The 25789-nt window shown below is 44.7% G+C and overlaps 1 long non-coding RNA gene across 1 annotated transcript; it reads right to left on the minus strand.

Moving 5' to 3' along the window:
- Positions 1-11762: 11762 nt before the first annotated feature.
- On the minus strand, positions 11763-25021 carry LOC138989241 (uncharacterized). The gene is made up of 5 exons (XR_011465485.1): positions 24860-25021; positions 22291-22413; positions 21652-21818; positions 18149-18342; positions 11763-12622 (listed from the first exon to the last, which is right to left on the minus strand). It is a non-coding gene; the product is annotated as an uncharacterized lncRNA (long non-coding RNA).
- Between the last annotated feature and the right edge of the window lie 768 nt (positions 25022-25789).

The following is a 25789-nucleotide window of genomic DNA, read 5'->3' on the forward strand; positions in this document are numbered from 1 at the left end:
ATTTGGTTCATGTCTATTGATTGTATAGGAAACAGAAAAAGAAAAGGAAAAACAGAATTTTGGTCAAGCATTCCAGTCTCTCCTTGGGAACTATGTATGTATAGATTGTATATGCACATTAATGAGGTTTTTAATTTTTTAATTTATTTTTATTATTATTTTTTGGTCCAGAGAATATTTTTTTTTAATTGGAGGCTAATTACTTTACAATATTGTAGTTGTTTTCGCCATACATTGACATGAATCAGCCATGGGTGTACATGTGTTCCCCATCCTGAACCCCCTCCCACCTCCTTCCCCATCCCATCCCTCAGGGTCATCCCAGTGCACCAGCCCTGAGCACCCTGTCTCATGCATTGAACCTGGACTGGCGATCTGTTTCACATATGAAATTTTATTTATTTGACTGTGCTGAGCCTGAGTTGCAGCATGAGGAAACTTCTATCTTTGTTGTGACATGGGAGATTTTTCAGGTGTGGCACATGGGATCTAGTCTCCTGACCAGGGAAGGAACCAAGGCCCCCTTCACTGGAAGCACAGTGTCTTCCCACTGGACCACCAAGGAAGTCTTTAATGAGGTTTTTAAAAATCACAATAAATGATAAAGCAACTGATATCCTTAACTGAAGGTCAAGATCATCCTGCTTCATCACATGGGCCTAGGAATCCCCAATTGTGGAATTTATAATTAACACTCTTCCCATGCAGGTTGGTAATACCGCAAAAACAAACTTTTTCAGGGTATTTTGGGAATTATATTCCCAATGAGAAATGAGAAATGCAGGCCTACATGGAACTGGAAAGGCTATCAGGAGAAAACAACCCACTAATCTTCCTGGAGCTGGAAAGGGAGAAAGAGGAAACGATCTCAGGCTTAACATTTTTAAAAACAGGGAGAAGGGCTCTGGGGAGTTGTTTGGGTCCTTGACTCAGGATCCCAGGTGTGGTTGGGAGGCAGGGCACAGAGCTCCCAATCCTCAATCGGGCAGGAGGGCCCAGCAGAGCCCAGAAGGGGTTTCTACTTGTGGAGTTTATGGGGCCTCTGCGGATAGATTGTGAGAGAGTGTTTTAGTGACTCCTAAAGGGGCAGGAGGTCAGTTGGTAATGAATCTGACTACAAGGCAGGAGACTGGATTCAATTCCCGGGTCGGGAAGATCCCCTGGAGAAGGAAATGGCTACCCACTCCAGTATTCTTGCCTGGAGAATCTCATGGACAGAGGAGCCTGGTGGGCTACAGTCCACAGGTTCGAAAGAGTTCATCACGACTTAGTGAACAAACCACCACCAAAGGGGCAGGAAGAAGTGACCAACACCAGGGTTATGGATGCAGCGCTGAGATTTGGAGCCCCAGGAAGACAGGCGCAGAGCAAAGGCTAAAGAACCCCCACTTGGAAAAACTCAGAAACTCTGAGCAGAAACCTTGTGGTCCAGAGCGCCCACACGCGCCTTGGAGGCCAGCCTCACCTTCTCTCCACCCTAGAGCCCGGGACCAGCCGTCGTCTCCTAGAGCAGAGTGGGCAGCAGGAGGGTGAACAGAGGCCTCTGCTCACGGGGGTGCCAGCGGAGGTGATGGGGAAACGCCCACTGAGCCAGAGCAGGCTCGGTTCCAAGGGTGAGGGTGAGCCCCGGGTTGGGGAAGCCTCTGGGTTGGGCGAGGCAGCATCGGGGGCCTGACTTAGCAGGTAGGCTACACGGCCTGAGAGCCCTCAGTTTAGCTGGAAATGCCAAATGATGTCATTTGCTTCCAAACGTTGGTGAGGCCTTCAGTCTGCACCCTCATGCCAAAAACCATGTGTGGGCTCATTTAAGAGACTCTGTCAAGATGGAAGACATCAATTTTCATTTTAAAAAAAGCAACATCAGAAACAGAATATATCTCAAAGGACTTCCCTGGTGGCTCAGTGGTAAAGAATCCTCCTGCCAGTGCAGGAGACGCGGGTTTGATCCCTGATCCCACACACCACAGAGCAACTGAGCCCACACGCCGCAACCACTAAGCCTGTGCTCTAGAACCTGGGAGCTGTGTCTACTGAGCCTGCAGCCCCAGAGCCTGTGCCCTACTGCGAGAGAAGCCACCACAGAGCACCGCAGCTGGGAAGTAGCCCCTGCTCGCCACAGCTAGAGAAAAGCCTTCACAGCAACAAAGGGCCAGCACAGTCAAAAGGAAATAAAAATTTGAAGAAAAAAATAGACCTTAAATGAAACCCATGTCAAGGTGGACTGTCGGAATTTCTCCTAATCAGGCCTCCCTCTGGCCCCTGCAAATCCTTCAAGAATCTCCCCCAGGTCCAAGAAAGCAGAATTCCATGAGGCCATTCTCCATGCCCATAGCCTCCTTCCAAGCCTCAACCTCAAAAAAATTTCTAAACACAGAAAATCAAGAACAATGTCTCAGCTGAGTCCTGGTTTGGGCAAGAAAACCTGAGTTTGCCACGAGACGGTAAAGTCCCTGGCCTATTTTTAGAGAACAAAGGAGGGGGAAGGATGCTCCCTTCATTTTTGTATCGAAACTTGTTTTTCTAGAACAGTGTAGTGGGTTGAATCATCATCCTATGGCCAAAATGTATGTCCTAAGCCCTGGAAGTTGTGAATGCGATTGTATTCGGAAGAAAGGCCTTTACAGATGTAATTAAGGAAAGAATCTTGAGATGTGATCATCCTGGTTTATCTGGATGGTCCCTAAATCTGATGGATGACAAGTGTCCTTACAAGAGACACGTGGAAGACAGAGACAGAGCAGAGGAGACAGAGGGAGAGGTCAGAGTGATGCTGCCACAAGCCAAGGGATGCCCAAGGGTGGAAGACAGAAGACGGAAGAGATAAGGAACAAATTCTCCCTTAGAGCCTCAGGAGAGAGCGCAGCCCTGCCCACAACCAGATTTTGGACTTCTGGGCTCCAGAACCACCAGAGAATAAATTCCTCTTGTTCTGGAGCACTCAATTTGTGGTAATTTGTCACAGTAGCTGGGCTTCCCAGCTGGCACCAGTAGTAAAGAACATGCCTGCCAATGCAGGAGACATAAGAGATGCAGGTTCCATCAGGTTCCATCCCTGGGTCAGGAAGATCCCCTGGAGGAGGGCATGGCAACCACTCCAGTGTTCTTGCCTAGAGAATCCCGTGAACAGAGGAGCCTGGTGGGCTACAGCCAGAGGTTTGCAAAGAGTCAGACATGACTGAAGCGACTTAGCACACATGCACATCACTGTAGCTGCAGGAAATGGATACACATGGTTACAGGAACTGGGTCTGTAGCTGCAGGAAATGGACACACATGGTTGCAGGAACTGGGTCTGTACAGTTTAGCCAACACTCCTCACTCCTTTGCCAACTACCAATTGGCCCTTGCCATCTTTTATGAGGATTAAATCATGTGCTGCTGCACCTGCTGGCTTTGAATACCTTCCTGAAAGAAGTTCAGGGTGGAGAGCAGAAATGAGGCACTCCATGCTCTGGGAAAACTGGCAGGACAGGTCTTCAGGTAGATATTTTCGGGAGTCAATTTCATGAGCCTGATCCTTGTATCTCTTTACATCTAGAAAAGCATGAAAATCCTTGATGGTGATGACTGCTCCTTGTGACTAGCAGAAATCTTCTGCAAAAAATATGTGCTTGATTGCATGTAGTCGCCCTTCACCCAAATCACACTTATACTGACCACCCACAGCCCTTACTTCTTTGGAACTGTCTCTCAGAGCTTTTCGAAACGCTGTCTCCCAGGCTATAGTCATTTTGCCTCAAATAAAATTTGACTCACAAGGTTCACGTTGTGCATTTTTTCTAAGTCGACATCTTCCTTTTATGTCACTTTCAGTTCTGGTCAGGAGGCAGCTAAGAACTTTCTGATGTTTTACTCATGACTGTGCCTCAAAAAGAATCAGTACAAAAGTTGAACATTGAAATAACAATAACTGAAGGTATGTGGTATAATGTGAGCGTTCTCACTATTTTGAATGCTAACAGCCAACACTAGGAAGACTTGATTAACAATGAACTTTGAGGGGGGACGCCAGGTTTCCAAGGAATTTATTACATGACTTAGGAAAGATCCTTTTCAATGTCAGCATCCTGGAGGTCTTATCAACTTTGACAAAGGGAAGTAAAAAGGGTGGAAAGTGAAGGATGAAGCTTGCCAGGGTTCTTATATGGTTGAGTCAGGAGATACTTTCTAAGGTTTTAGAATAAGAAACGAAGGATTAATAGCTTCATTTTTAAAAAGAAGAACTAAAATTTGTTCTATCATCATAAAATATGTAGAGGATTATGGGAAGCTATTTGGCCACCTGATGTGAAGAGCCGACTCATTGGAAAAGACCCTGATGCTAGGGAAGATTGATGGCAAGAGGAGAAGGGGACGATAGAGGATTAGATGGTTGGATGGCATCACCAACTCAATGGACATGAGTTTGAGCAAACTCTGGAAGATGGTGTAGGACCGGGAAGCCTGGTGTATTGCTGTCCATGGAGTCACAAGAGCCTGACATGACTTAGCAACTGAACAACAACAACAAAAAGGGAAAGGCATGCTTATTTTTGTAGAAGAGTCAATAGATCCTATCAAGAATTGCTAAATGAGCAGTGGAGGGATTTCCTTGGTGGTCGGGCGGCTGAGATTCCACGCTTTCACTGTCACGGCCCAGGTTCAACCTCTGCTCAGGCAACTGAGATACCCTAAGGTGTGCAGCATGGCCAAAAAGACAAAAGGCAGTTGGAAAAAAAAATAAGGAAAGGAATGGAAGTAATATCCTGTAAGACTAAAAATGGAAATCATTAAACAACAGCCAGCTCCGGGAAGTCCTGAGGATGGAAATCATTAAAAATCTACCAGCTCTGGGAAGTGGCCCCAGGGACATGGGAGGTTCATAGGGAGATTGCTGTTTGCCCACATTCCCTTCTGTATTTTTTTTTTTTTTTCATGCGCATCTGTGATTTTAATTAATTTTTTAAAAATTAAGTAATTTATTTTAATTGGAGGCTAATTGCCTTACAGTATTGTAGTGGTATTGTCATACATTGACATGAATCAGCCATGGGTGTACAAGTGTTCCCCATCCTGAACTCCCCTCCCACCTCCCTCCGCATCCCATCCCTCAGGATCATCCAACAGGGAAGTGTATTTTGAGGTAGGAGTTGGGGCCAGTGAAGAGGGACGACAGAGAGGGTAGGACAGCCAGGTGAGTCCCTGGGGCCCTTTCTCCAGCCCAGGGTGTCAGGTGCCTGAGAAAGCACCACTTATCCTGAGCCCCAGAGTTCTCAGAAGGTTACAGTGTCAGACACCCTGGTTTTATATACTTAGACGAGAGGGTCCTCAATTCATAAAGTCACCTTTGGGAGCACCAGCGTGCCTCTGTGACATGCCTGGGCTGGGGTCACAAATCTGTGGAGACAGGGAAGAGCAGGGTAATTCAAAGATGGGAGAAAGCAGCTCTGAACTCATCCGAGATGCCTCTTCTCCGGGAACCGCTCTGCTGGTGATGTATCACTGCCCCGATGTCACACGGAAGGTACCATGAGCTTTAATATCTGTGGCAAGTAGCAGCACATGTCACCAGCACTCACAGAAAATTCTGGGTCATCTTGAAGCTGGGTGGGGGTACTTTTACACTTATTTAGCAAAGGGTCAGAGTAAAGGAGTCGGTTCCATCCAGTTTTCTCTTCCTCTCTCCCACCTCCATTTAGAATTCATTTTCAAAGGTGGATTTTGGAGATACTTTTAATTATTTCAGGACTTGGAGGCTGTGCTTATCACAGACAGAAATCAGTGAGCCTTTTCACTAGGTACTGGAGAAGACTGTGCTCAGATATTCAGGGGGTAATCCATCATCCAACACTTCTGGGGTGGAAATTCCATTTTTTATGTCCTTGACCATATTGATTCAAGATTCCTGGCAGTGCCGCTAGTAATAGACTAATCAGGAAGGCTGTTTCCATGACAAGCGTGTGAGCGAGGACCCGGGGGCGCCATGGATTCCGCTTTTGCTCTGTGCCTCCTCCTCGCCCCCAGTGCGGACCTGCTGTCTCCTCCACATCCCTTGCATCCATCAGGCCCTTCCGTCCCCACTGTCCCTCCTTATGGAGCTGCTCTCTTTCTTTCTTGTGAGAAATGGGAGAGAAAACACCTCCCGAACAGCCACCTTGCCTCTAGTCTCCTATCTTTGAAGCATCTTTCCTCCATTACGCAACCACGCCTTCAGAGGAATTCTTTTAATTCTGTAGGAGTCTTGCAGCTTTTGCACTGTGACATGTGGCTTGTCTTGACCTCCGTACACTCATCCTCCTCACTCTGGAATGCCCTTTGTTTTTGTCCGACTCTCAGACAGAACTTGTGTCTCCAGTGTTTCAGCCTGACACCTCTGACATGTTTTCATAGTCTCTCCCTAGACAGTAAGCTCCTTAAAGGCGGGGACAGTGTTTTATTAATCTCTACACTTCTGGGACCTGGTGCCATTGCAGGGACTGAATGAATGAATGCATGCTTGCATGACAATGAAGCAGGCAGGGCTCAATGCTACTTCGTGGAACTGCTTCCTCATTACACTTTTTTGGTTCAGTCCTCCAACTCATAACAAAACACCAAATCACATTATCCGTGTCCAGGTCACCCCACTCCTCTCATTTACCCACAGGATACTGTCGCAGACTCACACTGTGCTTTGCTGAGTTGCCTATTTCCCAGAATAGAACACCAAGAAATGCCAGTATTTCAAGATGTTCTGGCAGAAAAGGATTTCAAGGTCACAGTAAGTTCTGGACACAGTGCAAACCATTCTCTTTTGGGGGATATACCATGCAGCTTAAGGACTTTGAGAAGTTTAACAGAAAAACATTTAGTTTGGTTGTCAAGGCTTCCCAAACTTATTTGAACCCTTTCTCTCCTCAAGTGACACTTGGAAGCTTTACCATTTCTTAAAGCTGACCTGTGCAGCCTTTTGATTTACCCACAGTGAGGTTATTTTAGTGATGAACGACCCTGGAATCCTATCTGGTTTCTAGGCAGTGACTTTTGGGAGACTTCCCTGGTGACCCAGACGGTAAAGAAGCCACCTGCAATGAGGGGGACCTGGGTTTGATCCCTGGGTTGGGAAGATTCCCTGGAGGAGGGCATGGCAACCCACTTCAGTATTGTTGCCTGGAGAACCCCATGGACAGAGGAGCCCACAAATGTGCGCTACAGCATGTGAGGTCGCAAACAGTCCCACATGACTGGGCAACAAAGCACGTGAAGTGACTTTTGGGGCCAACTTTTGCAGACAAAGTGGCATTTTTTGCCACAAACAAGCAAAGTGTCGTTTTTGCAACATCTGTTTTCCAAATAAGCAATTATTTTGAGTTGATGACATGTTTTAGAAATTAATGATTTTCCCTTAATTAAGAAAATCTCTGACTATCTGAAAGATTCCATCTATCTTATGAGATTTTGTGGGTTTTTTTAAGAAATATTTTTGTTCTTCCTAACCAGAATATAGACAAACAAAAGTTAGTATTTTGATTTCTTAATTGAAATGTAAGTGTCGGGTCTTGCTTCCTTTCAGGCTTCACTCCAGGCTCCTTAAGGGAAAAAGCAATACTAATTTCCAATCTGGATGGTGAGCTTCCAACCTGAAGATTTTATGATTGTCACAGAAACTTAGGGTGTATCTCTACTTACATCCTAGACTAAAGTCCAAACTTCTTGTTTAAAAGTGAAAAGATACTTCATCATGAAAAGAAACCTATCTGCCTAGTTGACTTCTGTACCTGGGCTTGTACAGAGTGAAATGATATTTCTTTCTCTGATAGCACTTTGGCAAGTTTAAGGGACTGCAGTGTAAGTACAGAGCATCAGCCTGCAGTTCATCCACCTGACATCTGAAACTGTTTCTACTACTCACATTCAGTAGAGTTGTTTTTCCCGAAAGGATAATAGTAATCTCAAATCCTATTGCAGAGATGGTATTTACAAGCTCAAGTTCACATTTTTTTCCAAGCCAAATTCCCTAAGTATCTGGATTCATTAGTACTCTGAAAAGGGACTTGCCATCTGAAAACTGAAAAATAGTGCCTAGAAATGATGATTCTCGGGTATTTGCATCATTTCATGTCCGGGTGAGGGTTATGTTAATAGCTTCAGACATCACATCTGCAAAACATTGTTTGATGTTCCTAATGAAGATTTCACAGTCCTGAGATAGCCGAGTGGAAAGAACTGGTTTGTCTCTCACTGTATCTGGTTAATAAAATGGAATAAGTGTTTGCCAACAACACGACCTGAGGATCTTTTAGATCATGTCTATATAATACCCGCAAGGGCAAGAAGGCGTAAGTTACCCATTGCCCTGCCAAGTTTCCTTTGTAAACTTGTTGTGTTGGCATCACCAGCTCATGACAAGTACATCAGAAGCACATCAGAAAACGTCAGTGGAGCAATAATTAGCAACTGCGTCAGGCGCCTGGGCCCATTTTGATAAGGTGAGCTCATGGCTTTCTTGCTCTTGGATGAGCAGGAAAGAACAGTTTCTGGAAGCCTCAGAGCACCTAAATAATTTTTCCACTTGTATGTGGGGGAAGGATCTTTAAACCGAAGCATTAAGAAAAAAGAGGCTCAGAAGATATGAATATTCAACACTGATCACCAGATGAGTCACTGAGCTTCCCTAAAATGACTCAGAGAGCCGAAGGATATTGTAGACGACTTAGAAAAATTACGCTGAGAAACACACATGAGAGAAATACACGGTGCAGTCCTGGTTGGCAATAAGAAGGCTAAGAAGACGATAATAACTTGAATGACACAACTGGAAAAGAGTATCTCCTGCTAAGTGGGGTGTTATTGAGCGCAAAGTGAATTGACACAAGCATCAGTACTTAGGAGTTAAGAGAAACAAGGAGAGTTTGGGAGAGAGGCTGGAGCAGGGATGGAATGCCACTTAGAAGGAACTCTGAAAATAGTTAACACTGATCGGGGCTTCCCTGGTGGCTCAGCAGTAAAGAATCCGCCTGTCAGTGCAGAAGACGTGGGTTTGATCCCTGGCTCAGGAAGGTCCTCTGGAGGAGGAAATGGCAACCCACTCCAGTATTCTTGCCTGGAGAATCCCATGGACAGAGGAGCCTGGCCGGCTAGAGTCCATGGGGTTGCAATGAATTGGACACGACTTGGTAACTAAACCACCACCAACAACATCGATGGAATTCTTCTTTTCGTCCAATGCGAAGCTAGGCAATCAACTTACAGTGTCTCATTTATTTTCCCATACAATCCTGTGGGTTTAATACTGCTATTTATCCTCATTTTCCTAATGAGGACACTGAGACTCAGCAGGGCTAAGTGATGTGTCTAAGCCACACAGCAAATCAGTGACAGAGGTGGAAATACAGAGCAGCTGGAAGGCCACTTACCACCTTGCTTCAAAGCTAGCTCTGTTGTCATAGAAGACATGCGGATAGATAGGAATCTGAATATAAATGTACACGTAGGTATTAGATGTGGTAGAAGCAGAAGGTAGTTGTATGAGACAGCATGTCAGTGTGAGAAGATGGTTAAGTATGAAAGTAGGAACTGGCATGGATTTGAAGGGGTCGATGAAGATAACTGGAAAGAGGAGCGTAACTTGGGAGGGGGTAAGAGAACAGGGGGATGGGTCATGGGAGATCCCAGAGGGTGGGTCGGGGTTAGCATATGCCAGGCAGGCTGGCTGGTCTGGAGCTGAGATTTGGGTGAGGATCGACTGGCCAAATACTGACCACCATACTTTGCCTCTGTGCTTTGGACACAGAGAAAAATTATTTAGAGACAAATGCCCAGGCATGTCTTCTGGTGTGACTATAGCCCAAGAGCCCTGTGGGAAAGAGCTTGAACCCCAACTGTATTTAGGGGTCAGACACACACAGACCCAAAGGTGTGGAGCAATGGAATCTTGAGGACTGAGGGTGAAGGCAAGCTGCGTCCAGCCCGCTTGCCCCTCCACTCAGCTGACACAGGCCCCTGGGAGGGTGACTTGCTCTTCACCACCATCAGCAAGCCTCCCCGTGTACACAGCACCATTCTCATCAAACAGTTTCCAACAAGATGCTCCTCTAGGGCATGCCCACCACTTCATCCATTCTCTGCCCAGAGAAACCACGATCCATCCTGGTTCTGGACCACTGAGAAGACTTGCGAGTGAGATTTTTGGGCCATATCCTCTTTTCTCTGTGGGCTGATTGAGAACTTAGCCATTGAATAAGATGTGGTCCACAGTGCACGTAAGACCTGCCTGCCCCCCGCCCCCGCCCTGGCCCCCAACCATCATCCTAGAGATTCCTGGAAGGTATAAGGAGAAAGGCTGACAACTGTCCAAACGGCACATGAGCACCCCTAATAGGCAGTCCTGAGCACTCCCAGAAAGGCTCAGGTGGGAGAAGCCTGCAAGGGACAGGGCGCAGGGCGAGGGTGGGGCTGTGGATAGACGAACACAGGGGTCTTGAAGTGGCCGCCTTTGTGAGCACAGGCTGGTGACGTGCAGAGAGCTAGTTCTTATAAACTGTCCTGGTGAGTCTTTAGGTGTGTCATGGAGTGTCCTTTGTGTGTTACGGCATGTCTTTAGGTGTGCAATGGAGTGGTCTTAGGTGTATTAGGGAGTGTCTTTAGGTGTGTTACAGAGTGTCTTTAGGTGTATTATGGAGTGTTTATGGTGTGCTATGGAGTGTCCTTAGGTGTGCTATGGAGTGTCCTTAGGTGTGCTATGGAGTGTCCTTAGGTATGTTATGGAGTGTTTATGGTGTGCTATGGAGTGTCCTTAGGTGTGCTATGGAGTGTCCTTAGGTATGTTATGGAGTGTTTATGGTGTGCTATGGAGTGTCCTTAGGTGTGCTATGGAATGTCCTTAGGTGTGCTATGGAGTGTTCTTAGGTATGTTATGGAGTGTTTATGGTGTGCTATGGAGTGTCCTTAGGTGTGCTGTGGAGTGTCCTTAGGTGTGCTATGGAGTGTCCTTAGGTGTGTTATGGAGTGTTTATGGTGTGCTATGGAGTGGCCTTAGGTGTATTATGGCATGTCTTTAGGTGTGTTACGGAGTGTGCACGCAAAACCCCATGGGCCATGGGTATGTCTTAAGCAAAGAAAGCAAGTATTTTGAAGTAAGATCACTAACACCAGTGACCAAAGTATCAAAGAACAGAAGAAACACAAATCTTACTGTGAAAAAGGTCATAGCTTTCTCATCAGGTTTTGGCGAAATAGGATCGATCACTGTATTAGCAAAAACTTCTCTTTTTTTGGCCCATCTAAAGAGAAATGCTTATTTTGAGGCAGATGAATTCTACAGCCTGTGGCTTCGGTTTCACCTGTCCTCAGTACTAAACCCAAGGACACACTCAAACGGCAGGCACACAATCTCCAGTTTATAGGTCAGGGTGCTGTGGGAGGATCTTTGTAAGTTGGTTTCCTGGATCCCAGGAGTGTTCCGTATCGACCCTCAGCCCAGCCGTAAAGCTCTCCCGGACCCCCTGAGTTCTAAAGCTGGTTACAAGAGCTGCCTCCGTGCAACTGCGAGGCTGAGGATGGCGCTGGGCCAGGGGGTGGCGCTGGGCTTGGAGTGCAGGGACTATCTTGCCCTTGAAGGGAGGACCTCAAGGTCATGGTCTTTGGGGCACACGCTTTCCAGAGCTGGTTGTCATAGCAATCAATACACCATTACTTTTGTTTCTTAAATAATTTTTTTGGAAACAGTTTAAGACTCACAAGAAGTTGAAAAATAATACAGATTCCATATATCCTTCACCCAGTTTCACCCAGCTTCCTTAATAATTATCTCCTACATAATCATGGTATATTTTCCAAACCCGAAAACTGACATTGGCAAGATACTGTTAACTCAGAGGGCTTACATGAGTTTGACCAGTTGTCTCCCACTCCCAAACAAGCATAATGCTTTAGAATTATTAGATCATTTTATTCTTCCAGTGCTAACAAAGCTAAAAGAAAAAAAAATTCTCAGTTTTTGCAACAAAATCTTCCATTCTTTACTATAAAATACTTAACTGATATTATTATTTGACTGAAGACTGAGTAGGTTTTATATTTACACAAATCCCTTTAATTTTGATATCAAAAGGTAAAGATTTTCTTTTAAATTTCTAGGCTATACAATACTTGTAGTCAAAAGAATAATATATGAAATGACAACTTTAAAAATTAATCTGGGTCAGTGTTTAATAACAGTGTTTCAGCCTGGCTCCTGGACCTACTGGTGTTATAAACTGAGTGAACTCATTTTACATGAGTTACTTGATCTCCTTGGTTCTTATTATTGACTGCAGAATAAGGAAATTAGACTATATGACTTCTGAAATTTTTTTAGTTAAAAAACCCCTATGGGGCCCCCATGTCTAAAGAGAGATTGTCATAGAAAGCATAAGATGGTTTTATCAAAAACAGACAAAACAAAAACCAAACCCTAGCACAAAAAGAAGACTATCTTGCACTCCCAGAAAAGTCACGGGAAGAGGACAAAAGAAAATTCAAGGACAGCATCCCTGTGGAGGACGAGGACTCCTGCCTGCAGATGGTCCAGAGAGGAGATATGGTCTGAATTTCCCATAAACCACTTAAACTTCTGGGGCGTTTGGACGAGTGATGTTAACCATTCCAGTCTCCGTTTTCCCATCTGTAAAGGATGATGGATCTTGTTAGCGTGGTTCTGAGGAGTAAAAGGGATATAACAGGAAAACACAAACTGGAGTCCTATTCTGTGAATGTTAACAGAGACCCTGAGTGTCAGGGGTGAGCATGGAGCAGATGTGGGGTTAGATGTGTGAATGGGATGAGGGATCCGCCTGCCTCCCAGGAGCTTAAGTAGGGAGCTTCCGCTTCCGGAGGAGGAGACGTTACTGGGCTTAGGCGTGGTTGTCATCACCCTAGGCTCTTGAGAACCGAGAAAGGTGACAGGGTTGCCCCTGTGGACACATAGAGAGACCCCCGTTCTCAGCAGGGGGATGTGAACTGCCAGAAATGGGGAACGCTAGAGCATTCTATTCTGTTTTTAGGAAAAATAGATTAGTCTCGCATACTTTTATCTCACTGTAAATTTGGGATTAGAATTTAGACTCTGAATTCCACAGCCTAGAACATCTAAATATGAAAATGGAACACAGAATTAATATTCTCTCCCCATTTTGCTGCTTGTATTCCTTTCTTATCTACAAACGCCTTCTCTTCTGCCTGGCCTTTTCTGCCGCTATTTATAGCATGTCTAAAATATAGCCTTCCAAACACAATACTCAAGATAAATGGTAAAATCATCTAGACCACAATTAATTCAATAAAAAAGACAGGAAAATTAATTAATAAGAATGCAAATGTTTCTATGTGCTCCTATCGAGCAGCCCATATAACATTGCTATTTACATCAACATTTCCTACTAGGTATTCTTGTTCTCTTTATACTATTCCTTTGAGCCACATTTTAAAAAGTGTCCATTTTGAAATTTTCAGGGAGCTTTCCTTTTTCATGCTTAAGACATAGTTTTAAAATCTCATGACAATGAATATTTTGTCTGCCAGCATTCTACAACTTGCATTAGAAAACCAATGTGTACCCACTCCAGTATTCTTGCCTGGAGAATTCCATGGACAGAAGAGTCTATAGATAAGATAAGAGTCTGTCTGTGATTTAATAGTAATAAAATAATTTAAGCAGACCATTAAAAAAAATAAAACCAGTGTGCATATATACATATATATGGCTTCCCTGGTAGTCAGTGGTAAAGAACCAGCCTGTCAATGCAAGAGATGTAAGGGACATGATTTGAATCCCCAGGTCGGGAAGATCCCCTGGAGAAGGGCATGGCAACCCACTCCAATATTCTTGCCTGGAGAATCCCATGGACAGAGGAGTCTGGTGGGCTACAGTCCATGGGTCACACAGAGTTGGACACGACTGAGACAATTTAGCATGCACACACGTGTATACATATATATGGTTCCCAGGTGGCTCACTGGTAAAGAACCCACCTGCCAATGCGAGAGACGTAATGGATGCGAGTTCAATCCCTGGGTCAGGAAGATACCTTGGAGAATGAAATGGCAACCCACTCCATTATTCTTGCCTGGGGAACCCCATGGACAGCGGAGCCTGGTGAGTTACAGTCTATGGGGTTGCAAAAGAGTCGGACGTGACTTAGCAAATAAATGCCAACAACAATACATATATACATATATATATATATATTAAATTTTACTAAATATGACCTGGATAACTGTTTTTTATTTTTGTATTTAAAGGAAAAGAGAGCTTGAACTCATTGTATTTTATAGCCAGGAAATAGTCTAATTATCTTAATTTCATTGTATTTTTAGAAATAAATTATTTATTGGCCCAACAAGAACTCTTTGACTCCAGTATACACTGGGAAAGTAGACATCTGTAACTTGAAAAATACAAACAAAAAGTAATTCCAAAAGTAAAGGAACCCACAAATAGAAAACCTCTCAGACACAAAATCAGCTATACACTCAGAGCCCCTTTCTGAGACTCTGCTAACATAGAGCTCATGTCTCCAGACCATCTTTCATGCCTAGACTCTAGAAATCATTCACTGCCTATAGTGTTACAGCATCTCTTTGTGCCTAGGGTACAATAAAGAATTCTTCTGGAGTTATGTTATTGTACACAAAATAAGATTGCATAGAATGCACTATTAAAGCTGGTATGTGAATTGTTGTCCCCTGCCTGCAATCCGGTAAGTGCAAAAATTGAAAGTAAGCATTTAGAAACTTTTATATCAATTGGCATTGCAATGACATCCAATGTGTGACTGGTGGACAGGTCTCCTTGAATGGGATGTAGACCAGTTCCAGTATTGTTGAATTCACCTTGAGGGTGTCTGTGTCTTGAGAAGCAGATGATTCATGCCCAGTAAGACCACACATTGGTCTGCAGTAAATCAGAAACAGGTTGACAAACAAATAAACAGGCCTCCTTTACCATTTATGGTAAAGGCATTGATATCAAATGCAGTCTTTGAAAGCTGTTTTTTTTACAGAACACGTGAGCATCACTCCATTTCAGTAACTACGTCAATATAATATCATTTTCAGTGAATGTGTTATTCTCCAGTTTCTAAATTCAATTGTGTGTGTGTGTGCACGCACACTTAGTCATTCAGTCCTGTCTGAGTCTTTGCAATCCCGCCAGGCTCCTCCATCCATGGGGTTTCTCCAGGCAACAATACTGGAGTGGGTTGCCATTCTCTTCTCCAGGGGATCTTACTGACCCAGGGTTTGAACCCAGGTCTCCCGCAGTGAATTATTTACCATCTGAGCCACCAGGGACATTTAAGTTCAATTTAAATTAAACGTCACTCAGATTTTAATTGGTGCCTGCGCATCTCCTGAAACTGCCTTCTCCCAAGTGAGGACAGCATTACTGTGATTTGTGGACAGTGATACTGAGTTGGAAACGGTGGATGGCTTCTAAATGCTGTGCCCAGGGGGACCACCACCACATGGTTGAAGGGTCCTCCCTGAAAGACAATTTCATCCAGAATGAGGTCCAATTGCAGAAACTTCTGGGCAATATTTTAGCACTTAATAGCATAGTGGCCAAGTCCCCAAAGTAATAGATGTCCTAAGAGTTCTGGAGACCCAAGGAGAATATCTTGTCAGCCTGGCACTTCCCGAGCTAAACGGATGACAGAACTGACCCATCTTTTGCCCTCAAACTCGTTTCCCCTTTCCTCCACCTCTATTCCTAGTCAGTCATGAGCTGACCTCCTCCCCACCTCAGAGGTACCCTCAACATGGTGCTACGGATGGCTCCTGCCCAATGACAGGCGTGGGACAGAGGAAACCCACTTACCATTACTGGCCTGAACCGTGTGTGATGGAAAGGTTTTCAAGAGAGATAACATGCTTCACCTTGCCCTTGTTAAAATGACACAAAACAAGTGTTGGAAGGAACTTGCTTTTGTATCTGTTTGGAGAGTAAATATGAACTCTCCAATCTCTTAGGCTAGGTCGGGTTTTTCTACCTTGCCAAAATTCAACTCTGGAATATTTTTAGCTCTATTTAGCATTTTCTTCATGGCTACCATCTTCTCCAAAGTCATCTTTGGAGAAGTCCAAGATCCTAGATACTTCAAGTACAGAGAGGATCTACTGCCAAAGGATAAAAGTATCCGTGATACTGTCTCCCAAACCAGAAGCTTTCCTCTAGGGAAGTCCAAATTATAGTCAACTGATGCTTTGAACTGTGGTGTTGGAGAAGACTCTTGAGAGTGCCTTGGACTGCAAGGAGATCCAACCAGTCCATTCTGAAGGAGATCAGCCCTGGGATTTCTCTGGAAGGAATGATGCTAAAGCTGAAACTCCAGTACTTTGGCCACCTCATGGGAAGAGTTGACTCATTGGAAAAGACTCTGATGCTGGGAGGGATTGGGGGCAGGAGGAGAAGGGGACGACAGAGGATGAGATGGCTGGATGGCATCACTGACTGGATGGACGTGAGTCTGGGTGAACTCTGGGAGTTGGTGATGGACAGGGAGGCCTGGCGTGCTGAGATTCATGGGGTCGCAAAGAGTCAGACACGACTGAGCGACTGATCTGATCTGATCTGAACTCTGAGAGAATGGGCCAGGGAAAGAAATGAATATTGGTCAGTCTAAATCAACATTAGGCTCCAGTATTCTGCCATATAGCAATGGAAGTGCCCTGTGGTTTTTACTACTTTCACACACTAAAGTGACAAACAGCCCTGTGTGTGTGTGTGTGTGTGTGTGTGCACGCGTGCGCACGCAGGCGCGCTTAGTCGCTCAGTTGTGTCTGACTCTTTGCAACCCCATGGACTATAGCCAGCCAGGCTCTTTGGCCATGGAATTTTCCAGGCAAGAATAATGGAGGGAACATTGTACTTAATTGCATTGAGAAGCTTCAGCTACATGCAACAAATTCTGGTAAATTCTCTTCTCATGTTTATTCTATAAACAATATTTCTAATTTTCCTTGTTATGGTTTCTTAGAAACATTCATCACTTAAAAGTGAACATTTAATTTCCAACTACATGGATATTGTTTAAGGTATCTTTAATATTAATTTATCATTTAGATTCTTTCTAATTTAAATGCTTTCTCCTCTGCAATCACCTCCTCTGTTTTTTCAGTTTTCTAACTTTGTTGAGGCTTTCGATGGCTAAGATCTCTCTTGGTAAATATCACATTGCATTTGAAAATATGTGGGCTATTTTAAAATATCTTTTGATATTGATTTCTAACATAATTCCACAGTGATAAGAGAACAGACTCTGCACAATTTCAATAACTTTAGACCATGAAATTTTTGGACCTTGTTTTATGTCCCTGGATATGTTCCAGTGTCTCCTAGTTTGCAGTCTATGGGAAATTGAATAGAATTTGTATCCTACTGTTGTGTGAAAATTATATAAATCTTAATTATGTTGAATTGGTTCACAGTGCTTTCCAGGCCTACTTTACTCTTATACCTCTCTGTATATTCATTCTATTAATTCTTGAGGGTTTGATATTGAAAGTCCAAGTAAAAATTCTTAATTGATCTACCTAAAAAAATAATTGTAATATATAGTGGAACTATATGTAACTTTGCTCTATATTTTCCAAATCTCCTGTAAATGTGTTATCATACTTTCATAATCTAAAAAAATAAAAATTAAAAAAAAAGAATATTGGAGTGGGTTGCCATTTCCTATTCCATGGGATTTTCCTCACCAAGGGATCAAACCCATGTCTCTTGCCTCTCCTGCGTTAGCAGGAGGATTTTTTTACCACCATGCCACCCGGGAAGCCCAACAAATAGCAACTCCATTCCAAACAAGGTAAGAATGAGAGTGTTTTAAATATTCATACCCATTTGTTAAAAAACAAAAAGAAAACATGATTTCTCGTTTTTCCCCTTTAGGCTTGAGCGTGCGCCCCAAGCCACTTGCCAAAGTTTCTGTCAGTGGACTGTTTTCAAAAGTTTTATTTCAAGATTTATTGCAACATTCCCAAGGAAACCAATCTTTTTTTGTGCTCAACAAAAAGCACAAATGTCATTATGACGTATTTTTGTAATTCAATATGTGGTGAGTAAACACTAATAATCTGGTCTATCCATTCCTAAACGTGATTTTAAAAATACCAACTATAAAATTTTAGGTGAATAAACCCCAACAATTACCTTTTCCGAAAGAGTTAAAGTCTGCATGTTTAATAAAGCTGGGCGTTGCGGGCCGGTGGATCACTGCTGGTCCTATTCAGCGATCATTCGTTGTCACTATGTCTGGAACCGGCTCCCCAGGTGGCCCTAGAACCCGCCTGCCAGTGCAGGAGACCCAAGAGACACTGGGTCGATTTCTGGGTTGGGAAGATCTCCTGGAGAAGGAAATGGCAACCCACTCAATTATTCCTGCCTGGAGAATCCCACGGACAAAGAAGCCTGGTGGGCTACAGTCCAAAGGGCTGAAAGAGTCGGACATAACCGAAGCCACTTAGCGTGCGTGCACACATGTCTGGACCAGCTCCGTCCAACAGAACTTCCAGTGTTGCTGGAAATGTTCTTTATCATCATAGTCCAATATGGCAGTCACCGACTGCACATGTGTTTATCAAGTACTTGAATTGTGACTCATTAAGAACAGAGCCTTTCATTTCACTTAATTTTACTTTAAATGCAAATAGCCACATACGGCTAATGGTACCTTATTGGACAGTGCAGATATAAAACAGATATCACTGTTTAAATATAGAAAGAGAAACATGATTTGGCTTTTCTCTCAAAAATCTACAGAGTAATGGGAGAAATAAAATGCACACATAATTTTACATCAAAATCCCAACTGAATTTCTATGGAACTTAATAAAGGATAAAATTTATACAGAAGAAAAAAAAAATCCCAAATTGCCAAGATGACTCTGAAAAGGAACAAAGTAAGGGGAGAGAAGGGATGAGACTTATCCTCCCAAATACTAAGAATTGTTACAGAATTATTGTGATTAATAGTAAAATACTGTCCTGGAAATAGACATGTAGAGCAGTAAAAGAGAACGAAGAGCACAGAAACACTTTCATGCATTTTTCTTTTTCTTTGTGGAAGATGCAAAAAGCAGAAGCTATAAAACAAATTGACACATGGTACTACATCAGAATTTAAGCTTGTAGTCACCAAGACACCACAAACACAGTGAAAGGATAAGCCACAATCCAAGAGGAAGGGGATATATTTATACGTATAGCTGACTCACTCATTGCACAGCAGAACCTAACACAAAATTGTAGGGCAATTATTTGTTGTTCAGTCGCTAAATCGTGTCTGACTCTGCGACCCCATGAATGGCAGCACGCCAGGCTTCCCTGTCCTTCACTGTCTCCCAGAGCTTGCTCAGACTCATGTCCATTGAGTCGGTGATGCCATCCAACCACCTCATCCTCTGTCGTCCCCTTCTCCTCCTGTCCTCAATCTTCCCTAGCATCAGGGTCATTTCCAGTGAGTTGGTTCATCACATCAGGTGGTCAAAGTAGTGGAGTTTCAGCTTCAGCATCAGTCCTTCCAATGAATATTCTGGATTGATTTTCTTTAGGATGGACTGGTTTGATCTCGGTGCAGTCCAAAACTCTCAAGAGTTTTCTCCAGCACCACAATTCAAAACCATCAGTCCTTCAGCACTCAGTCTTGTTTATGGTCCAAATCTCACATCTATACATGAGTACTGGAGAAAAAAAAAAGCTTTGTCTACAGGGCCCTTTGTCAGCAAAGTGATGTCTCTGCTTTTTATTTGCTATCTAGGTTTGTCATAGCTTTTCTTCCAATTATACCAATTTAAACAAAAAAGATAAGCCACAGATTGAAGAGATAGAACATACATAGCTGACAAAGAAGCAAAGTAAACAAATAAACAAGTAATTTTCAAAAACTTCAGTAAGAAAAAAACAAGTAACAAAGAGAACACAGGCAGAGGATATGAGAAGTGACTCACAGAAGACAAACCTGAATGATGAATGCTAAGTGCTAAGTCGCTTTCAGTCCTGTGCAACTCTTTACAACCCCATGGACTGTAGCCTACTATGCTCCTCTGTCCATGGGATTCGATGCAAACGTTCTCAGTCTGACCAAATTAGTAGTGTGTAAATCAGAACAATGCCACTGCGTTTCAAACCCATAGTGTCTGCTACTGCACTTGAGGGTAACAAGCACATGTGTTAGTGTGGATGGGGATGATCTCACAGGTTGCTGATGAGACATGAATTGGGGCCACCTACTGAAAGCAATTTGGCGACATCTGGTGAAGCTCAAAATAGGTACATACTATGGTCCTGACGCAACAGTTAGAGCTGGACATGGAACAACGGTCTGGTTCCACATCAGGAAAGGAGTACGCCAAGGCTGTATCTTGTCACCCTGCTTATTTAACTTATATGCAGAGTACATCATGCTAAATGGTGGGCTGGATAAAGCACAAGCTGGAATCAAGATTGCCGGGAGAAATATCAATAACCTCACATACACAGATGATACCACCCTTATGGCAGAAATTGAAGAAGAACTAAAGAGCCTCTTGATGAAAGTGAAAGAGGAGAGTGAAAAAGTTGGCTTAAAAGTCAACATTCAGAAAACTAAGATCATGGCATCTGGTCCCATCACTTCATGGCAAATAGATGGAGAAACAATGGAAATAGTGAGAGAATTTATTTTTTTTTGCACTCCAAAATCACTGCAGATGGTGACTGCAGCCATGAAATTAAAACATGCTTGCTCCCTGGAAGAAAAGCTACGACCAACCTAGATAGAATATTAAAACGCAGAGACATTACTTTGCCAACAAAGATACATATAGTCAAAGCTATGGTTTTTCCAGTAGTCACATATGGACTTGTGAGAGTTGGATTATAATGAAAGCTGAGTGCCGAACAATTGATGCTTTTGAACTGTGGTATTGGAGAAGACTCTTGAGAGTCCCTTGGACTGCAAGGAGATCCAACCAGTCAATCCTACAGGAAATCAGTCCTGAATAATTATTGGAAGGACTAATGCTGAAGCCAAAACTCCAATACTTTGGCCACCTGTTGCGAAGAACTGACTCAATGGAAAAGACCCCGATGCTGGGAAAGATTGAAGGCGAGAGGAGAAGGGGACGACAGAGGATGAGAGAGTTGGATGGCATCACCAACGCCGTGGACATGAGTTTGAGTAAACTCCAAAAGTTGGTGATGGACAGGGAGGCATGGCATGCTGCAGTCCATGGGGTCGAAAAGAGTCAGACACGACTGAACGACTGAACTGAACTGATGGTCCTGACAGTCTATTTGTAGGCATTTACTTTAGATCAGTTCTTGCCAAGGGAACGTGCACTACAGGTTCACTGCCATATCATTTATAATTACGAAAAATTGAAAATGAGCCAAATATCTCTGGAGTAAATTGTAGTACATCCATTCAATTGAATGATACATAGCAGTAAATGAGCTAGATCCACATTTATCAAGACTTACAGGTCTCAAAAATATAATGTGGAGTAAAAAAGGAAGTGACAGAAAAATACAGAGTACGGTACCATTTGTGTAAATTTCAAAGCACCCCAAGTGCTATGCAGGTTCCCCCCATTCTCCAAAAGTAGAGCCTTCCTATGAAACCTTTCCTAAGCTGAAATGTGGAAAAGCAAAGAAGCAATCACGTTAGGACACACCTTGCTAACAGATGCAGAAAATAAACAGAGATGAAGCACAGATGCTCATGGGCAGTTCAAACCTGTGCCGCCCTGAAGGTGAGATACTCCATGCAGTTTCTGGGGTAGGCGCTGCTAGGCAGGGCCACTCTCCCTGCTGGGGTGCACACTGCTGCTTGAACGACTCGCTGCAAAACAAATGCCGAACGCTATTTTCAATTTTCATCTTTCATTATAAAAGTGAAAATCCTCTTTGATTTCTTTTGGTTAGGAAAAAAACAGGTGCTGATGTCGTTCTTTCATAAAAGGGAAGTGTCATAAAACCAACTTTTTGAAGAGCAGGGGACCCCTGCGTAGTTGTTTGTAGTACCTAGGTATGAAAAGGGTTAAATTATGGATGATATGAGTAACAACTTCATAACAGCTGTACCTGGACAAGGGAGGGCCCGAGCCTTTACGAAAGGGGGCCACACTCTGGCCTTCCTCTCCCCTAGGGCCAAGCCGGTGTACCCACCAGAAGCCCATCCCCCCTCCCATCTTCCTGCCCCTCACCTCCCACACTCCTACCCCCACCCCCCGCTGCGACCTGAGATCCCAGGATTCCCTGCCGGTGGTCCTGAGCCCTCTTCTTGGGCCTGCACGACTCTCCCCCAGGCCCACCTTCCAGAGAAAGGGCCTGGTAGATGTCCTGGGAAGACGCAGGGATGATAAGGACGAGACACGAAGGCATGTGATAAAGACTTCATCTGCGTCTAGGAGTCTTAGTTCTTCATAGCTGCACATCTAAGATATAACAAAAGAAGGCAGGAGGCCAAACAACTGATGCAGTTGAACTGTGGTGCTGGAGAAGAAAGTCCCTTGAACTGCAAGGAGATCAAACTGGTCAATCTTAAGGGAGATCAACTCTGACTATTCACTGGAAGGACTGATGCTGAAGCTGAAACTCCAGTATTTTGGTCATCTGATGTGAACAAATGACTCATTAGAAAAGTCTCTGATGCTGGGAAAGATTGAGGGAAGAAGGAGAAGATGGCATCAGAGGATGAGATGGCTGGATGGACGTGAAACTGGGCAAACTTTGGGAAACGGTGAGGGACGGGGAGGCCTGGCGTGCTGCAGTCCATGGGGTCGCAAAGATTCGGACATGACCGGGTGACTGAACAATAACAAGAAGAGGAACAAGACATAATTACAGGACATTTGCAAATTCTGGGGAAGGGGGGGTTTATTACTTTCTTTATTAAGAGCTGACTTATACATATTAATAGCACTCCTCATGTGCTAAGCATGCTTTAGTCACTCAGTCATGTCCGACTCTTTGCAACTCCATGGACTGTATGTAGCCCACCAGGCTCCTCTGTCCATGGGATTTTTCAGGCAAGAGTACTGGAGTGGGTTGCCATTTCCTCCAGGGGATCTTCCCAAGCCAGGGATCGAACCTGAGTCTCCTGCATCTCCTGCCTTGCAAGCAGATTCTTTACCATGTTCTAAGTAATTTGTATTAAAAATGGAAAGGTTCCATACTACTCGATTTTACAGAAAAGGCTAAATATCTTGCCCAAGGTCATTCAACTCAGTAGAAGTGAGATTCAAACACTCCAAAGTCCGTGATCTTAGCAACTGCTCTAGGTCTACTTGTCCAAATGCTCAGATTACTTTATTTAAAATAAATATATAAGTTAAATAATTAAATTAAAATAGCCTGACAACAGCAATACAAAGGAAAATGTAGTGAAATTCCTTAAGAAGGTTCTTAGATGTGTTCAGAGCACAGACATGACTTAGAGAAGAAGGCGGTTGCGGTAGTTGCAGAGGACTCAGCAGAGGGGGTGCTGACATTCTGCCCAGGACTTGCTGGGCCATAGCTGTGAGGATGTGAGGGCAAAATGCCAGTAAGAAGAAACTTCGTGTGACAGATTTAGGGAAGTTAAGGAAGGATTGGAGGATTAGCAAGTTGTGTTATGTTTGGCTGTCACATGGGGGGACAATTTGGTTACGGATATAGGTTGGGATCTTGAAAGGGAGGGTGAGAAATGAGTGTTTAATCTGGAAACAAGGCAAGCCCTTCAAGGAAGTACCTCGGAGCTGCTCTGTGGGAAGGCAGTGAGGAGGGCGGGCTGACCCCAGAAAAGCTGCTGTGGGTGAGGCGCCCCCACGGCACTGTGGACAAAGACAGTGGTGGAGTAGAAGAGAAGAAGCCATACATGTGTGTGTGTGTGTGTGTAAGGTGTGGCGTCAGGAAGCATCCATTTATTCCACAAATGTTTACAGAGCAACTACTATAACCAAGCAATGATCTAGGGGGTCACAAGATAGAAATGAACAAAGCAGAACTTTCTGTCCTCATGAAACCTGCATCCTAGGCAGGGGATACCAGAAAAACAAGTAAATACAGCAGGACTTCCTTGGTGGTCCAGGGATTAAAAATCTGCCTGCCAACGCAGGAGACACAGGTTCAATCCCTGGTCCAGGAAGATTCCACATGCCCTGGGGCAACTGAGCCTGTATGCAACGACTGCTGAGCCCACGAGCTGCACCTCCTGAAGCCCTTGCGCCCTAGAGCGGGGCTCCACAACGAAAGAAGCCACTGCGACTAGAGAGTAGCCCCCATCTCTCTCTACAACCGGAGAAAGCCTGCATGCAGCAAGGAAGACACAGCCAAAAGTAAATGAATAAAGCAAAGGAGTTAAAAGATACATATGTTAGATGGTGATAAGCACTTTGGAGACAGATGAAGCAGGGAAGGGAGCTGCGGGCTTGTCTGTATATGTGCACAAGTGTGTGTAAGAGTGGAGGGATGGTAAGCAGGGATGAGGGGAAGGCACATTGGAGTAAAGGCCTGGGGAGTGAGGGGTGTTGAGATGATATCTAGGAGTCTAGGACAGGGTTACGGTTACACCAAAAGGCAAGCTGGGAGGTGCAGCTGGGTGGGAGGAGGAGAGACTGAGTCTGGGGTCCTGGGGGTGGGGGCAGTCAATAACAGGGACTACACCCTCAAGTGTGAGACACGCATGCACAGAAGTCACTGCTAACTCAGTGAGAAACCAGCTTCAGCAGCTGGGATCAAGGATGCGAGAACGATCAAGAGAGCCAGAGCGATCATTCACTCAGCCCCGACTTTGTGCCCCTTCAAAGCGTTTTATCCTTCCTAGTACCAGGAAGCCTTAGGGCATCCCTGCAGTGGACTGGATTAACTCTGCAACAAAGAACAATAGGATTAAGCGCTAACTTGTCAAAGGGCACGGCAGGGGTCCGCCACTTTTCCGGCACTTCGTATGTAATAATTTGTTCAACTGTCACAGCAAGCCCACAGGGGATGTCTCATTTGACATGAAAAGACTGGACTGGCCAAGTAAGGTGCCCAAGGTCACAAGCTGGTGAAACAGCCAGGCTGGCTCCTGTCCTGATTCTGGATTAAAAAAAGAAAAAGAAAAAAGTCAGCCTGCAGTCTACCAGCTTCTCCGCCCTCCGAGTAAAGAAACCTAAGGGTAGAAGCTTTTTGGACAGCTGGGATGGGGGTCTGGGGAGAGAGCTGGAAAATTCTCAAGAAGGGGGAGGCTAGGCCAGGGCAGGCCGGGGGCTGCTAACAGCGCAGTGTGGTCCGCACACGCGAAGGCTGCAGCCTAGAAGGGGCTTCTCACCCGCCCGGGGAGGCATCGGAGCGCTTCGGCGCCTAGCAGAGGCCCGGACCCTAGACCGGACGCAGCTCTGCCAACCCTTGCGAGAAAAGTCAGGAAGCTAAAAACAGCCTTTCAAAGCAGTCAGCAAGCACGCTTTTTCAGGCGGTTTCAGGCAGAGAAGAGGCCTTGGCTAAAGCAACCTGTAAGCGTCTGAGGTCCCTTCTCACTTGGAACTCCAGGACTCTGCACAAGACGCTCAGCCTCTGTGGGCTGCCCAGCTGCTCCTTTTGAAAGGTGGACAATATCTGAGATGTCGCCAAAAATCTAACCTCGCGGAGTCCAAGTTCTGCAATCGGTTCACTATTCTGGGACCTGGCTGCCCGGCCTCGGGGTCGCGCGGGGCGGCTCTGCACCGAGAGGACGAGGCCTGGGGTGGTGCTCCCGGGTCACAGGAGTGGGACCCGGAGCGCGGGCGTCCTCGGTCCCTCCACCAGGTTGCAGCCGGGACCCTCGAGAAGCGAGTTCCAGGAGCCCGGGAG

Source organism: Bos mutus, chromosome 9, assembly GCF_027580195.1.
Source record: "Bos mutus isolate GX-2022 chromosome 9, NWIPB_WYAK_1.1, whole genome shotgun sequence".
In the NCBI taxonomy this organism is placed as follows: Eukaryota; Metazoa; Chordata; class Mammalia; order Artiodactyla; family Bovidae; genus Bos; species Bos mutus.